The sequence below is a fragment of the Cyprinodon tularosa genome, unplaced genomic scaffold (genome assembly GCF_016077235.1).
Source record: "Cyprinodon tularosa strain WSP-4 unplaced genomic scaffold, ASM1607723v1 ctg843, whole genome shotgun sequence".
NCBI classification, from domain to species: domain Eukaryota; kingdom Metazoa; phylum Chordata; class Actinopteri; order Cyprinodontiformes; family Cyprinodontidae; genus Cyprinodon; species Cyprinodon tularosa.
Genome location: NW_024039611.1, coordinates 412,700 through 429,283, shown reverse-complemented (window position 1 = coordinate 429,283; position 16,584 = coordinate 412,700). Strand labels below are relative to the sequence as shown.

The following is a 16,584-nucleotide window of genomic DNA, read 5'->3' as shown; positions in this document are numbered from 1 at the left end:
GACTAGGCCACAGACACTGGGGACATGTCCAGACTAGGCCACAGTGAGTGGGGACATGTCCAGACTAGGCCACAGACAGTGGGGACATGTCCAGACTAGGCCACAGACGGTGGGGACATGTCCCCACCAGACCACAGTCGGTGGGGACATGTCCACATCAGTCCTTCAGAGAGTTAAGTCTGTGTTTTAATCAATTAATAAAAAGCTGTTTTACCTAATTATATTTAAATGATTGTCTATTAACGCAGAGATGGCTGTAATGCCTTTATTTATCCCTACTGACTCATAAATGGACATAAATGGACGTGCTGTTATATTTGTTAGTCAATATTCTGCATGTGTTTGGTTTAAAGTTCTGAGGATGGCAGAGTTTCCATGCAGAAGGTTGTTAATGCATGACGTAGATGAACACATCACTGAACTCTACAGTCTATTTATTACCGCCACCTACTGGGCTGGGGTGGAATTTTACAACTAGTGGCGTCCCATTTCTCATTGAGTGTACTGCTGAGGGAACTCACTGGATTGTTCTCAGAACCCAGGGCCTCAGTCCCTCCATGGTGTCCTGCTCCTCCTCCTGGTCCTCCTCCTGGTGGGAGGTGCCTGGAACCCCCCAGATGGAGGCGTCCAGGTAAAATCAGATGAATCATATCTCACATCTAAATAATGGACCACCTTTTTCTTTTTTCAAATCTGGATTCACCTCAATGTGTGATGAAACCAGTTGAACATTGGCTAACGACGATGTTAGCTAATGATTATGTTAGCTAACGATGACGTTAGCCAATGATGACAATAGCTAATGATGACGTTAGCTAACAATGACATTAGGTAACGATGAAGTTAGCCAACGATGACATTAGCTAATGATGACGTTACCTAACAATGATGTTAGCCAACGATGATGTTAGCTAATGAGGACGTTAGCTAATGATGACGTTACCTAACGATGATGTTAGCCAATGATGACGTTAGCTAACGACGATATTAGCTAACAATGACGTTAGCTAACGATGATGTTAGCCAACAATGACGTTACCTAACGATGATGTTAGCCAACAATGACGTAGACTAACGATAATGTTAGCTAACAATGACGTTACCTAACGATGATGTTAGCCAACAATGACGTAGACTAACGATAATGTTAGCTAACAATGACGTTACCTAACGATGATGTTAGCCAACGATGATGTTAGCAAACGTTGACGTTAGCTAAAGCTAAATTTCCTGCTTTTCTTTCTGCAGATTCAGTTCAGACAAACTCGTCTCCATCTAGAATTTTCTTATCACATGTTTCTGGATTTGATTTTGTCTTCAGTACTTTATCGTTTATGTTACCGTGAAGAAACGACTCTTTTTTGGCATATTTGTATTTTCATATTCTGGTTTATTTTATTGGCTGAGCTGCAGCCATATCTGTGGAAACAACAGTCTGAGTTTGTTATGAGATAAATCAAATTAATTCACTGGGACATTTTTATAAAGTTGACATGATTTAGATTTCTGGTAAATGTACGTTTTTCTTGTTTTATTGCTGCTTTTCTTCAACGCAGGATCTGCTCAGAAAGTAACTGAGTAGGAAGTCTGCAGACCATCCTGTCTGCGTGTTTCAGGGACCCTGCTTCTACTTCTGTCTGCAGAATAACAGATCAAAGAGGTCAGACTCTGGCTTCAGTCTCTAGTTTAGGATAATCCAGTCCAGGTTTAACATCTTGCCGTAGTAAAAGCTCTGGTGTACCACTGAGATCTCCCTGTTCAGTGCTGATTATCACCATACAGGAGCTTATTCATCAACGATGATCTCCTGAAATGAAAGGGTGAATTACTGAGGTGAGGAGTTTATCCAAGAGGTCATTTCTAGAGGAGTTACCCAGAGAAGCAGCAGTGTGAGCCGCTCCAAACGAGGCGGGGTGCTGGTCGTAGATCCTGTAACCTGAGCAGAGCTGCAACATCTCAGATGCTGCTGTTATTCAGAGCCAGAGATGCTCCAGGTCAGCCATGATGTTTGGACTCAGGGTTTCCTCACAGCCGTGCTCTGACTCCCCATAAAGACATGCCCCGTGTGTGTGTGTGTGTGTGTGTGTGTGTGTGGGGGGGGGCATAAATCTCCACGGAAACCCTCATCCGCCTGTCTGTCCGTGGGTCCGTCGTCAGGGCAACGGGGCAGAGGGGAAGGATGAGAAGCGGGAGCAGAGACAAAGGCGGGCGGGGCCGCACAGATCAGCCTCCATGATTTCACTGACCTACAGCGACAAACGGTGGATAGAAGGCCGTATCCATGGTAACGCACGGTAACACTGTTCCTCTGGAAATGATGGAGCTCCTTCATCTTCATCAGTCTGTCAGACACTGAAATCACAAAGTTCCTAAAAGCTGGAGGCTCCAGAAAAAAGCCTTAAACTAAAAACCAGAAGAAGAAAGAAGAAAGGTTAGAACGAGCTAAAGCAGGAAGGAGGGGAGAGAGAAAATGATCAAAGGAAACTATTAATAATCATTAAAGTTATTTAGTTTTTCATCAAATGAAGCTTAAAAAGAAAAGGCTGCGGCTCTTCCTCTTCCTCCAGCCCAGGCGGTCATGTTGTTGCATCGGAGGTTGTTTTCCGATGCTTTTGATTAACCAGGCACATCATTATGACCACTCCCAGCTGACCTGTGTCATACCAGGTGTGACTCTACCTGCTACCAGTTCAAGATATTCAAAGATACCTTCAATGAATGGAAATAAGTTTAATGTGGAGCAGAAATAAATGAGCGGCTTCAGGAGACAAAGCCTGATCAGAACATCTCCAGAAGTCCAGATTCTTCTCTCCAAGGAGCCCACAGTGATGGAGACGCAGCGATGAAGGTCTACAGATGAGCTGCAGTTCTCTTTCTGTTTCCTAACAAATGGATCACACCTTTAATTCAAGCGGATCCCTGCATTCAGCTGGAGGAATGCTGCCATCTGGTGGCCGTTTGCTGACGTCACACCGGGTGTGAATGAGGTCATGACCCCAAACTGAGGGACGGACCGGTTCACGGCTCTAACATCTGTTATGGTGAATTCTGGGCAGCGGCTCACATGACTGCGTCTGTGTTCTGTCACACACTGACAGACGGATGGACGGACGGATGGACGCAGAGGACAGTCAGTCTCCCTGGATAAAAATAGCACAGCTTCTAGAAATAAGTTGACCAGATGTGTCAGCTGGCATTGTTCTGATAAAGGTCCAGTTCCTGAGGCAGGTTTTTAGTTACTGCAACCCAGGACTGACTGACTGACTTTATTGAACTCACGGTGAAGAAATGTACTCGTTCCATCGGCTCAAATAGTTAAACAGTAGAAGAAGAAGGAGCCAAAGGAAGAAAAAGGTGAGTGGGATAAACACAAAATCTACAGTTCGTCCACATATGACAGCTAAAGGACGGGTTTATAAAGTCGTAGGGAAGTCATATTTAAATGTCAAATCATTCTGGCTTAAACATGTATATAAATGTTCTCTTTAACAGACCATATTGTCCCAAAAGTTAGAAAATTTCTATTTAAAAAATAAATCCTGTCTTAAATCTGTGTTTTTCCGTTATCTTCTGCAGGCCAGTTAGTTCTACGTCAGCCTGAACACCTAAATTCAGCCAATCATATATCAGCGGTCATCTGTCAATCAAATGTTTCCGGTCATAGCATCTTGATTCATGTGTCGCAGCTAATATACGCAACGGTTGAAACCAGAATCCTTTCCTTTCCCATTGAGTTGCGTCCCAGTGTTCACGGGGATGGACGTCTGTGTCTTCGGCAGGCGTAGAGCTAACAGAACTGGCAGCGTTGCGAGGCAAGGGCTCAAACATGTACGGCTGGAAGCCTTCTACACCAAACCAAGCTTCTGCCGCCCTGGCGTCCTCTTCCACAACATCTTCGTCCCCGCTTTCCTCCTCTAAATAAAAAATGGATGACGCAGGAGACTCATCCACGACCTCCGACACTAAACTCTCCTCCTCTTGCATGTTTCCGCTGTCCATAGCGTTCCTTGACAGCGTCGTTTCTAAGTCACCAATTTAGTGCTACTTGGTCCCAATGGAATTTCCCATTGGGAACCTGCTAGCACTAAGATGCTAACTGGTTAGCAGGATGCTTCCGACAAACCGACCACAACCAAACTTGCTTGCAAACCTTCCTCCACAACAATCCCGCCCCCTTGATAATCGACCAATCACATTCACTTTATTCACTGGTGTAAAGTCGGGCACCACTGGGAGAATTCAGAACTGCAACCGTTGGAACGGCCGCTTCCCTACGACTTTAATGTCCAAGCTAAAACCAATCAGACAGAAACCAGCGGAGGATGAAATACAGTAAATGAAGGACGCCTGGCTTCTCAGAAGCTGTTTAGCCGCCATGATCATGGTTTGTTTTTCTAAATTCAGTTCTTTAGTTTAAAGATCTGCTGTAAATTTGGTTCTGTGTTTTAATGTGTTTTTATGTTTAATTTCATCCCATCATCCCATTTAACTCCATCCAGCCTGACTGACTGGGAGAGAAACTCCAGCAGACTCAGGTGGAGGCATCAACAACCACCTGGATCAAAGACTACCTGACAGACAGACCACAGGTTGGTAAACTGAAGGCTCAGCTGGCTGATCGCGCAGCTCAGGAGCACCACAGTGGACGGTTCTCTCTCCATTCCTCTTTCCTCTGACTTCCAGGACCAGGCAGAGTCCTGTCCTCTGGGGATGACTCTGCAGTCATTGGGAGCATCAAAGATGGAGCAGAAGCTGATGACAGAGAGCTGGTGAAGCGCTTTGTGGCATGGTGTGGAAACAATCATCTGATCCTGAAGGTCAATAAAATGATCAACTTCCACTGATCCCGGTACTTCCAATGATTCCAGTACTTCCTATGATCTGAGTACTTCCAATGATCCCAGTACTTCCTTTGATCCCAGTACTTCCTATGATCCAAGTACTTCCAATGATCCCAGTACTTCCAATGATCCCGGTACTTCCTATGATCCCAGTACTTCCTATGATCCCAGTACTTCCAATGATCCCAGTACTTCCTATGATCCGAGTACTTCCAATGATCCCAGTACTTCCAATGTTCCCAGTACTTCCTATGATCCCAGTACTTCCAATGATTCCAGTACTTCCTATGATTCCAGTGCTTCCTATGATCCCGGTACTTCCAATGATCCCAGTACTTCCAATGATCCCAGTACTTCCAATGATTCCAGTGCTTCCTATGATACCGGTACTTCCTATGATCCCAGTACTTCCTATGATCCCAGTACTTCCTATGATCCCGGTACTTCCAATGATGCCAGTGCTTCCTATGATCCCAGTACTTCCAATGATTCCAGTACTTCCTATGATCCCAGTACTTCCAATGATTCCAGTACTTCCTATGATTCCAGTACTTCCTATGATTCCAGTGCTTCCTATGATCCCGGTACTTCCAATGATCCCAGTACTTCCAATGATCCCAGTACTTCCAATGATTCCAGTACTTCCTATGTTCCCAGTACTTCCTATGATCCCAGTACTTCCAATGATTCCAGTACTTCCAATGATCCCAGTACTTCCAATGATTCCAGTACTTCCTATGATCCCAGTACTTCCAATGATTCCAGTACTTCCTATGATCCCAGTACTTCCAATGATTCCAGTACTTCCTATGATTCCAGTGCTTCCTATGATCCCGGTACTTCCAATGATCCCAGTACTTCCAATGATCCCAGTACTTCCAATGATTCCAGTACTTCCTATGTTCCCAGTACTTCCTATGATCCCAGTACTTCCAATGATTCCAGTACTTCCAATGATCCCAGTACTTCCAATGATTCCAGTACTTCCTATGATTCCAGTGCTTCCTATGATCCCGGTACTTCCTATCATTCCAGTACTTCCTATGATTCCAGTACTTCCTATGATTCCAGTGCTTCCTATGATCCCGGTACTTCCTATGATCCCGGTACTTCCAATGATTCCGGTACTTCCTATGATCCCGGTACTTCCTATGATCCCGGTACTTCCAATGATTCAGGTACTTCCAATGATCCCAGTACTTCCAATGATTCCAGTACTTCCTATGATCCCGGTACTTCCTATGATCCCAGTACTTCCTATGATCCCAGTACTTCCTATGATCCCAGTACTTCCAATGATCCCAGTACTTCCTATGATTCCAGTACTTCCTATGATTCCAGTGCTTCCTATGATTCCAGTACTTCCTATGATTCCAGTACTTCCTATGATCCCGGTACTTCCTATGATCCCGGTACTTCCTATGATCCCAGTACTTCCTATGATCCCAGTACTTCCTATGATCCCAGTACTTCCTATGATTCCAGTACTTCCTATGATCCCGGTACTTCCAATGCTTCCAGTACTTCCAATGATTCCAGTACTTCCTATGATTCCGGTACTTCCTATGATCCCGGTACTTCCTATGATCCCGGTACTTCCTATGATCCCAGTACTTCCTATGATTCCGGTACTTCCTATGATCCCAGTACTTCCAATGCTTCCAGTACTTCCAATGATTCCAGTACTTCCTATGATTCCAGTACTTCCTATGATCCCAGTACTTCCTATGATTCCAGTACTTCCTATGATTCCAGTACTTCCAATGATTCCGGTACTTCCTATGATTCCGGTACTTCCTATGATTCCGGTACTTCCTATGATCCCGGTACTTCCAATGCTTCCAGTACTTCCAATGATTCCAGTACTTCCTATGATTCCAGTACTTCCTATGATCCCGGTACTTCCAATGATTCCAGTACTTCCTATGATTCCAGTACTTCCTATGATCCCAGTACTTCCTATGATTCCAGTACTTCCTATGATCCCAGTACTTCCAATGATCCGAGTACTTCCTATGATTCCAGTACTTCCTATGATTCCAGTACTTCCTATGATCCCAGTACTTCCTATGATTCCAGTACTTCCTATGATTCCAGTACTTCCAATGATTCCAGTACTTCCTATGATTCCAGTACTTCCTATGATCCCAGTACTTCCTATGATTCCAGTACTTCCAATGATTCCAGTACTTCCTATGATTCCAGTACTTCCTATGATCCCAGTACTTCCTATGATTCCAGTACTTCCTATGATCCCAGTACTTCCAATGATCCGAGTACTTCCTATGATTCCAGTACTTCCAATGATTCCAGTACTTCCTATGATTCCAGTACTTCCTATGATCCCAGTACTTCCTATGATCCCAGTACTTCCTATGATCCCGGTACTTCCAATGATTCCAGTACTTCCTATGATTCCAGTACTTCCAATGATCCCAGTACTTCCAGTGATTCCAGTACTTCCTATGATCCCGGTACTTCCTATGATCCCGGTACTTCCTATGATCCCGGTACTTCCTATGATCCGGTACTTCCTATGATTCCAGTACTTCCTTTGATCACAGTACTTCCAATGATCCCAGTACTTCCAATGATCCCAGTACTTCCAATGCTTCCAGTAGTGGAAATACTGGATGTGTTTCCAGAGCTCAGTGATAGAAAGTAGCTGCATAATCGTATTAGTCTTTCCTTACCGGCTGGTTTTGTTTGTCTGACAGCCATTTTGGAAAACGACTGGTGAAGATCAGAGATGGCAAAAGTACTCACTTTCCGTACTTGAGTAAAAGTACAGATACTTGTGTTAAAAAATACTCTGGTAAAAGTGGAAGTACTGATTAAACTTCTTTACTCAAGTAAAAGTAACAAAGTACAGGCTTGTAAATTTACTTAAAGTATAAAAGTAAAAGTAGAAACCACTTTTTTCATGCCGTTGCCTACATTTTAAATGGATGTCTGCCAATAGGACTAGATCTCCGTTGTGTTCATTTTCAATCATCTCGTCGTCCATGCTACTATGCTAACGCCACCGCCACCAAGCTGCAATGATTTGCCGGCAATGAATACCGCCGAATCTGTCGATTCATCTTGTAGTGGTGCGTCAAATGCAACGTAGATTCCCATCCAATTAGACTGAATTTGGTATTTGTGAGAAAACGGCTCACCAGCTCCCGTCTCACGTCAGAGGAGGAGTAAGCAGATGACTTGCAAAAAGGTGGTAAGAACCAGCGGACAACAAAATTCCAGTTCAAAAGCGTGTAGCGGTTTATTTACTGGTGCAACGGTGAAGACAAAAAAAAACAAAACAAACAAAATACTTTCAAATAAAGAAAACAAAACCGGCCATTGCAGGCAATACAAAACACTGACAGCCTCACAGCAAGCTGACTTTAAATATAGTCTCTCTAAGCAGACCTTCAAGAGCAGTTTCTCCAACCAGTCTCTCCAAGCAGACCCCTAAGCCATTGGGAGTGTGCCCCTTAAATAGACCCACCAATAATCAGCCAATTGGGACAGCCCAACTAAACAGGAAGGGAAATCCCCTATAAAGCACAGTTAACATTGTAGAAAAAATGGAAAATGATATATGTTCATAACTACTCGCCACACTCCTCTATCATATGGAATAATAGATTTATTCTACATCGCAATAAGTCATTATTCTACAAAGATTGGATGGAGAAGAATATTTGGTCTATTATACACTTAATGGACACTAATGGTTACATATTAAATTACGAACAATTCTGTACAAAATATCAGTTCCTTCCTCCAAAAGATGAATTTACAAGATTACTTAACGCCTTGCCAGAACAATTTATTAATCAGATTCAAAATATAATAATATATCATCCAATTACCCCCAAACTACCCGATTTATCTATTAATGGAATATCAATCACTGATCAAAAATTCAATAACCACACAATTAGAAACTATCTAAATGAAACTTTGTTCCCTGGGAAAATAAATAAAAATAAATTTCTTTGCAAATTTGAACAAAAATCTATTGAAATACCAAGAACTTTTTTTTTTACTTCCTATACAACCAAAAGCTAAAGAAACTGCCATCTACCCATCAAAAGAACTACTAAGAATCCGTTTTAATATTGATGACAATAAATGCTCATTCTGTGAAAGTGATGTAGAAACTATAGACCATGTCTTCTATGAATGCAGTCAGACTAAAACATTTTGGAATTGCTTAGAAAGATGGATCAAATCAAAAATTGCACTCCCTAATTCTATTTCTAGAGATATGGTAGTTTTTGGAATACTATTGAAAGACAAAACAATAGAACTCTGTTGTAACCTAATTTTTTGTTTAGCAAAATTCTTTATTCATAAACAGAGAGTCTTGAGATCCTCCCCTATCTTTAGTATTTTTTTATCTGAATTTAATTTATATTTGACATCTCTTGAATGTATCGAATCTTACAAATACCTGACTGAAATACTAATGGAACTGCCCACTGATGTACATTAATCCTAACATATGAATCCCCTTGTCTTTATGTTATTTTATTGTATTATTAGCATTACTCACGCATTTTTTATTTTCCTCATCAAAGTTACTTTGTATTTTCATTCTGAAATCTGCCTCTACTAAGCCTTCTATAGAATTAGAATTCTAATGTTCTTATTGCCTAACTTGTTTCTACCCACCTTGTTTAAATAAAGTTCATCAAAAAAAAAAACATTGTAGAAAAATAAATACAGACAATAGCATCATTCATACAAAAACATACATATTAATGAAATAATTTAACCATGCTAACATTACCATTTCACCTACTTATTACCATGCAAACAATTATTACATTCATTGAAATCCCACTTAACACCCCTGCCCCCTAATAGTCTTTTTCAATGCCCTGGGACAATGGATAAGAGACTGGCTCCGATGCGGTACGTGTTTCCACACGGACCAGTATGCTGACGGACTAAGGGAAGAGAATTATTTGACTGGGAAGTTTTATTACCGACTACGGAATGTATATTAAAGCTGTCGCAGTGGGTACCTTCAGAGTGTGCTACGCTGGTGAGTAAGTAAAGTGTTGAATGAAAGGTGACGTTGTAATTTTGGAACTAGTGTAAATTACCTGGTGAATTGTTTGGAACTGCCGCCGCCATGATAGCCGGTTTGTGGTGCATGCTGGGAAATGTAGTGAAGGATGTGACGCTGTGCGTGATAGACAGCGGCTACACTTTGGGAACAGAGGGGGAAAACGGCTCCGTTTTCACAGTGACGTGAAAAATAATAACGGTAACTCCATTGAAATGATTCAAAACTAAAGTAACGAGACAATTTTTTAAAATGTAAGGAGTAGAAAGTACAGATATTTGTGTAAAAATGTAAGGAGTAGAAGTAAAAAGTCGCCATAAAAATAAGTAGTAAAGTAAAGTAAAAATATCAGCGTTGAGGCGTGGAATGACAGCGCAGACCACGCTTCAATACTGGGCAGAAATCCAACATATCAGTGACACATTGCTGGGGTGGGGACCAGGCCTTTACAGTCTCAGAGATAAATGTAGGTCTGCAAACAGACGGTGAGGGAACCTGCTGCTGTTAATTAGGCTTTTCTTCTTCTCTTTGGTCACATAATCTAAAAGCGATGTAATATCAGGAGTATTTATTTACAGGAATCTTTAAATTGGTCTCGTGTGTGTTTGGTTATTAGACTCTCAGCCAGGATGTCTGAGGGAGGAAAGACATCAGAGACTTCTTTAAAAGTCAAAGTTACATTCATAGAACTGTTCAACATTCGTCCTGAAACACCTTCACTGGATCATTAGCAGATTGGGAGCAGCTGTGAACAGAGGCAAGAAGGGAGCGAGAAAGGAGACTGACACAAGAGGGCAGCAGAGGGCAACAAGAATTATCTAAAGCCGGGCGTACACTGTGCGATTTTTTTACTTTTTTCAGGCCGATTTTCCAGTTGTGCTAGAATGTTCCTATCGGGCCGACTTCCAACCTGATGGTGTGTGGTGTAGTGACCAGGGGGTAACGAGGGGTGATCAGCCTCTAACGACCGCCTCCCCCCATCAGGAATCAGAAGGTCAGGAGAAAATCAAACATGTCGGAAATTCAGTCGGCAGTCGTAAGGTGGCGGTGAGCAAATCGCTCAGCGGGCAACAAGGATTCTTCTTCTTCTTCGTCTCAGAGGAAAACCCAGCAGCATGGTGGGGGGGGGGGGGGGGGGGGGGGGGCGTAGTGACAGACTCTAGTGAGCTTCAGATTCCTCTTCTACTGGTTTTGGCTTCAGGATAGACGAGTCCGAGTAGAGACCCCGTCCCTCTGTCCAGGGTGGACCCCCCCGCCCCTCGCCTGTAGACCAGCAACCCTCATCACCCCCGCAGGGATAAAGCGTGATGGATGGGTGGATGGATATTATTATAATCAAAGAAGGAAATAAAATACAATCTATGAATGATTTTCTATATCCAGGCTCATAATAATTGTATAACTGTGTTTTTAATCCAGTTGTTTCTGTCATGCATCCATAGATTTAGTCACGATGCAGGAGAAAATTAACAGTGAAGATCTACTAGAAAACATGCTGAACTTATATATGAGTTATATTAAAAATTACACCCCCCCCCCCCCCCCCCCCACACACACACACACTTCACATCGATGCTTTGATAAAAACGCTGCTGAGACGTGTGCAGACCTGCTGCCTGACCACAGGAACAGCTGCTACTGTTAATAATAAATGAGGGGAAACATATTTCTATGATTATTTGCTTTGGCTTTTTCTTATTGGTTGATGGTTCTGTGCTGTAATTCTCTCACTGTGTTTGAAATTATGTGAATACTGAGTAATTATTTCCTGGTTAGTCTGAGGGAACAGATCTATAAATAACCTGGATGGGACTTAATGACCTTAGAAGCAGGAAGCAGCTCTGCCTTTGGATGCTAAATGAGGCATCAGTTTGCAGAAGGTTTAGAGTTATTCTCTGGGATTAGCAAATTATTTAACTAAACTTCAGAATGAATTTTGTTTTTATGCCCAAATTAGGAAATAAACGATTGATCATCAAACGCTGGAGTGCGAGTTTAAACATTTATGTAGAAATAATAAAAAAGAAACCTGCAGGTGTGGCTTTGGAGTTAAGTAGAAATCCTCTGACCAATCAGAACCAGCCTCCCTCTGTAGATCTACAGCATCTAGTTTAAAGCTCACCATTCGGACCAGTTCACCCACAGCAGCACGGCGCTCTGCTGGGAACAGAAACCAGACGGACTTTCCTGTTTGAGCTCTACAGCTGCTGACCGGGAGGAACCTGAAGCTCCATCCAGGTTCTAACGGGTTCCTGCTGCGTAGAACCACAGATTAGCAAACATTAAAAGCATCATAAAGATCTTCTGACCTGAACGATAAACTGCACTCAGAAATCCCAGGAGGCGTCCCGCAAGGCGCCATCAGAGGGCCCCTCCTGTTCACTATCTCCATGCAACTCAGACCTTAGTAAACAACATCCATTACCATAGCGATGCAGACAAAACACAGCCGCATCTTCACTAGAACTATTGAAACTAGATCACATCAGCTCAGTTCTACAGTCCTTCCTCTGGCTCCTCACATCTCATACTTCTGTTAGTCTAGAAATCACTGAATAGATCAGTTCTAGAATCCATTACAGACTGCTTGGCAGGGGATCGACAGCCAGACCTCTCAGCTCTACTGGATCAGAACCAAACATAGAGAAGCAGCTTCTAGTTCTTCAGCTCCACTGATCTGGAATAAACTCTGGAAAAGGTTAAAGTTTATTCTGACTGAGACGCTGAAATATTGGAGTTTAGTTTCAGTCCAACTTTCCATTGTTTTATCTGTTATTTTCTAATATTTTTATTGTTTTTATCCCACCTGTTTCTCTTTGCTCCTCTAAATAAACCTGTCCTCCTGCGTCCTCCTGTCTCCAGAGGACAGAGCTGTCTACGTCACAGCAGCCATCTGTCTCCTTCAGTGCTTCTAACAGGGCTGACTCAGACGCCTGTGATTCTATACCTTTACTGCTTGCCATAGATGCTGAGTCAGAGCAGGAGGAGAACATCTGCCAGCATCTGATCTGCATCTCTAACAGTCAGGACTGAATCAAGGTACCTTTCTGCTGGCGGTGGGCTCCTCACTGGGGGAGGGGGTCCCTTCCTCCAGCGATGCTGGGGGGGCCGGAGAAGAAGATATCATCATCATCATCATCCTCTGTCCCCCAGAGCTCCGGACAGCTGTCCTCTGCTGTCCTTGTCCTCCAGGATGAAGGACCTGCTTCCTGTCCGGTCACAGAGGCTCTCTGTCCCTCCTCCTGGTCACCATGTGTTGTCAGTCCAGCCGGAGCTGATGACGTTACACCCCCCCCTCGGTGTGACATAAATCCCCCCCCCCCTTCTAACCGGAACCGTGTTGCCTTCCAGGTCTTCTACCAGAGTTGGAACTTCGACCTCCGGATGGGGAGCTTTAACTGGGACAACATGGCTTCCACTTCAGCTGGGAGCAAAATATTGTTATGATGCAACAATATTTAAAAAATCCATTTAAAGGTTTTTGCTTTTTCCCCAAACTGATCTAAACAGAGGCTGAGAAATGTGAAGGAAAAATAAAACTAGCTAAATCTAAACACACATAAACTGATTTCAGATAATAAAGTAAAAAATCTTGGTGTTATTATTGATCAGGACCTGTCATTTAAATCCCAGATCAAAGAGGTTTCTAGAATTTCCTTCTTTCATCTGAGGAACATTGCAAAAATGAGCAATCTCCTGTCCAGGGGTGATGCTGAGAAACTAGTCCATGCATTTGTTACTTCAAGGCTGGACTATTGTAATTCTTTACTATCAGGAAGTCCACAAACTGTAGTTAAAAGCCTTCAGCTGATCCAAGATGCTGCAGCCAGAGTTCTGATGAAAATGAAAAAGAGAGATCATATCTCTCCTATCCTGGCTTCTCTTCATTGGCTTCCTGTTAAATCAAGAATAGAATTTAAAATCCTCCTTCTCACATATAAAGCCTTAAATGGCCAAGCTCCATCTGATATCAGAGATCTGATTGTTCCTTATGTTCCTAACAGAGCACTTCGCTCTCAATCTGCAGGTTTACTAGTGGTTCCTAGAATTTCTAAAAGTAGAATGGGAGGTAGATCTTTTAGTTCTCAGGCTCCTCTCCTGTGGAACCAACTACCAGTTTTAGTCCGTGAGGCAGACACCCTGTCTACTTTTAAGGCTAGGCTTAAAACTTTCCTTTTTGATAAAGCTTCTAGTTAGAGTGGCTCAGGTTATCCTGATCTATCTCTATAGTTCTGCTGCTATAGGCTTAGACTGCTGGAGGACATAGGGACCCCTTTTTCATCATTCTGCTTCATTCTATCTCTATTCTCCCACTCTGCAGAATCTGTTAGTTCAATCTCTAACGTTCTGCTCTCTCTGCTTTTTCTCATAGTAGCTTCATCTGGTCTGTTCCTGTTTGGCTGTGACTCCATCCTGGAGAGAAATATCAGCTGTGCTGCTGCCATCAACACCTTTGTTTCTAGATGTTGGAGCTTGGCCTGTTTTCCAGTGTAGTCCTGTTTCTCTGACTGTGACTAACTGGATGTGCTCTCTTCATCCTCTGACATGGGAGCTGGCTCGGAGCTCGTCTGCCTGGCTGTGTGTTTCCTGGACGGGGCCGCCTGTGGAGCTGGTTGACAGTTGCCTTTTGTATCTATGCTTCTTTTTCTATGTCTGCTTCTGTCTCCTTGAACCCCAGTGGGCCTCAGCAGATGGCCGCTCACACTGAGCCTGGTTCTGCTGGAGGTTTCTTCCTGTTCAAAGGGAGTTTTTCCTCTCCACTGTCGCTACAAGCATGCTTAGTGTGAGGGATTGCTGAAGAGTCAATGAATCGATGCAATCAGCTGGTTTTCCTTAGATAGAAAACTTTGAATCAATCTGACTGGATGATCTGGTTGAACTGGAAAGTGACCTGAGATGACATGATGTGAATTGGAGCTATAGAAATAAACTGAATAGAATTGAGGCACTTTTTTCAGAACTTAAAACATGTGATTTCTAGAAACATCAATCAATCATCAGATCCATTAAAATCGGTTTATAGAAGGTTCTCCTGCTTTGCAAAGCATCATGGGTAAGGTTGAACATGCAGTGGATGGAGGAGCTGAAGGACATCTGGATGTTCTGCTGGGACCGTCTCACCCTGAGCCACCACCGTGCTTCACTGTAGAGCTCAGATCACATGACCCCCCCACCCCCGGTGGGTTTCAATGGATCAGATTAACGACATAAACAGATTCTTGTCACCAGTTTTTATTTCAATTAGTTTGCCAAAAATATATAGATTTTATTTTTCCACTCACACTGAAAGGAAAGGCAGCTGTTCCCTTTGACCCCCCCCTGACAGGGTGGGGGGGGGAGTTGAACAACAAACTACTAAATAAACCTGATGACCCCCCCCCAAACAAACCCAGGAAATAAATTAGGAACATTTTAATGATGCAGTTAGAATGCTGATGCTAATAGGAGGAGAGGTGTTAGCGTAGCAGGAAGGACCAGATGGTTCTGCTGTTTGATCTGAATCCACTGGAACACAGTGAGAACACGCCGCCTCTAAACCAGATTATACTTTCTGCAGCGGTTAAACTCTAAACGATCAAAACTTTTCATTATTTCTATCTAATCGGCTTTTTTCCCGCTTCAGAAATCCCTGATGAGACGAAGAGGAGCGCCGGGACCGGAGCCGGGAAAGGAGCCGGGGTCCGGGACCGGAGCCGGGGGCCGGGAAAGGAGCCGGGGGCCGGGAAAGGAGCCGGGGTCCGGGACCGGAGCCGGGGGCCGGGACCGGAGCCGGGGGCCGGGAAAGGAGCCGGGGTCCGGGACCGGAGCCGGGGGCCGGGACCGGAGCCGGGGGCCGGGAAAGGAGCCGGGGGCCGGGAAAGGAGCCGGGGTCCGGGACCGGAGCCGGGGGCCGGGAAAGGAGCCGGGATCCGGGACCGGAGCCGGGGGCCAGGAAAGGAGCCGGGGTCCAGGACCGGAGCCGGGGGCCGGGACCGGAGCCGGGAAAGGAGCCGGGGGCCGGGACCGGAGCCGGGGGCCGGGAAAGGAGCCGGGGGCCGGGAAAGGAGCCGGGGTCCGGGACCGGAGCCGGGGGCCGGGAAAGGAGCCGGGATCCGGGACCGGAGCCGGGGGCCAGGAAAGGAGCCGGGGTCCAGGACCGGAGCCGGGGGCCGGGACCGGAGCCGGGAAAGGAGCCGGGGTCCGGGACCGGAGCCGGGGGCCGGGAAAGGAGCCGGGGTCCGGGACCGGAGCCGGGGGCCAGGACCGGAGCCCGGGAAAGGAGCCGGGGACCGGGGGCCGGGAAAGGAGCCGGGGGCCGGGACCGGGGGCCGGGACTGGAGCCGGGGGCCACCATGCGTGAGTGAGAAGATCTAAATCTGCTCTCAGACCTGAAGCTTCCAGGTTTCCCTGATCCTCAGTGGAATAAGAAGCTTTAATGGTCAGTCCGTCTGCAGCAGAGCCGCTGCTCCTCCTCCTCCTCCTGCTGCTCCTCCTCCTCCTGCTGCTCCTCCTCCTCCTGCTCCTCCTCCTGCTCCCCCTCCAGCTCCTCCTCCTCTTCCTGCTGCTGAACTGGAAGCAGATTATCTTGTTTTAAGGAAACTTTAAATCCGTTTTTCAGCCCAGAAATGTCTAAAAAAGCTCCCCTAGCAACGCTGCGTTGCTATGGACGCTCAAAATCCCTGTTATGGTAACATGATCCCC

At 44.8% G+C, this 16,584-nt stretch overlaps 1 pseudogene; it reads left to right on the top strand.

Annotated features, from left to right (window-relative positions):
* Window positions 1–7,653: 7,653 nt before the first annotated feature.
* Window positions 7,654–16,417, top strand: LOC119775009 (annotated as a pseudogene).
* The last annotated feature ends 167 nt before the right edge of the window (window positions 16,418–16,584 follow it).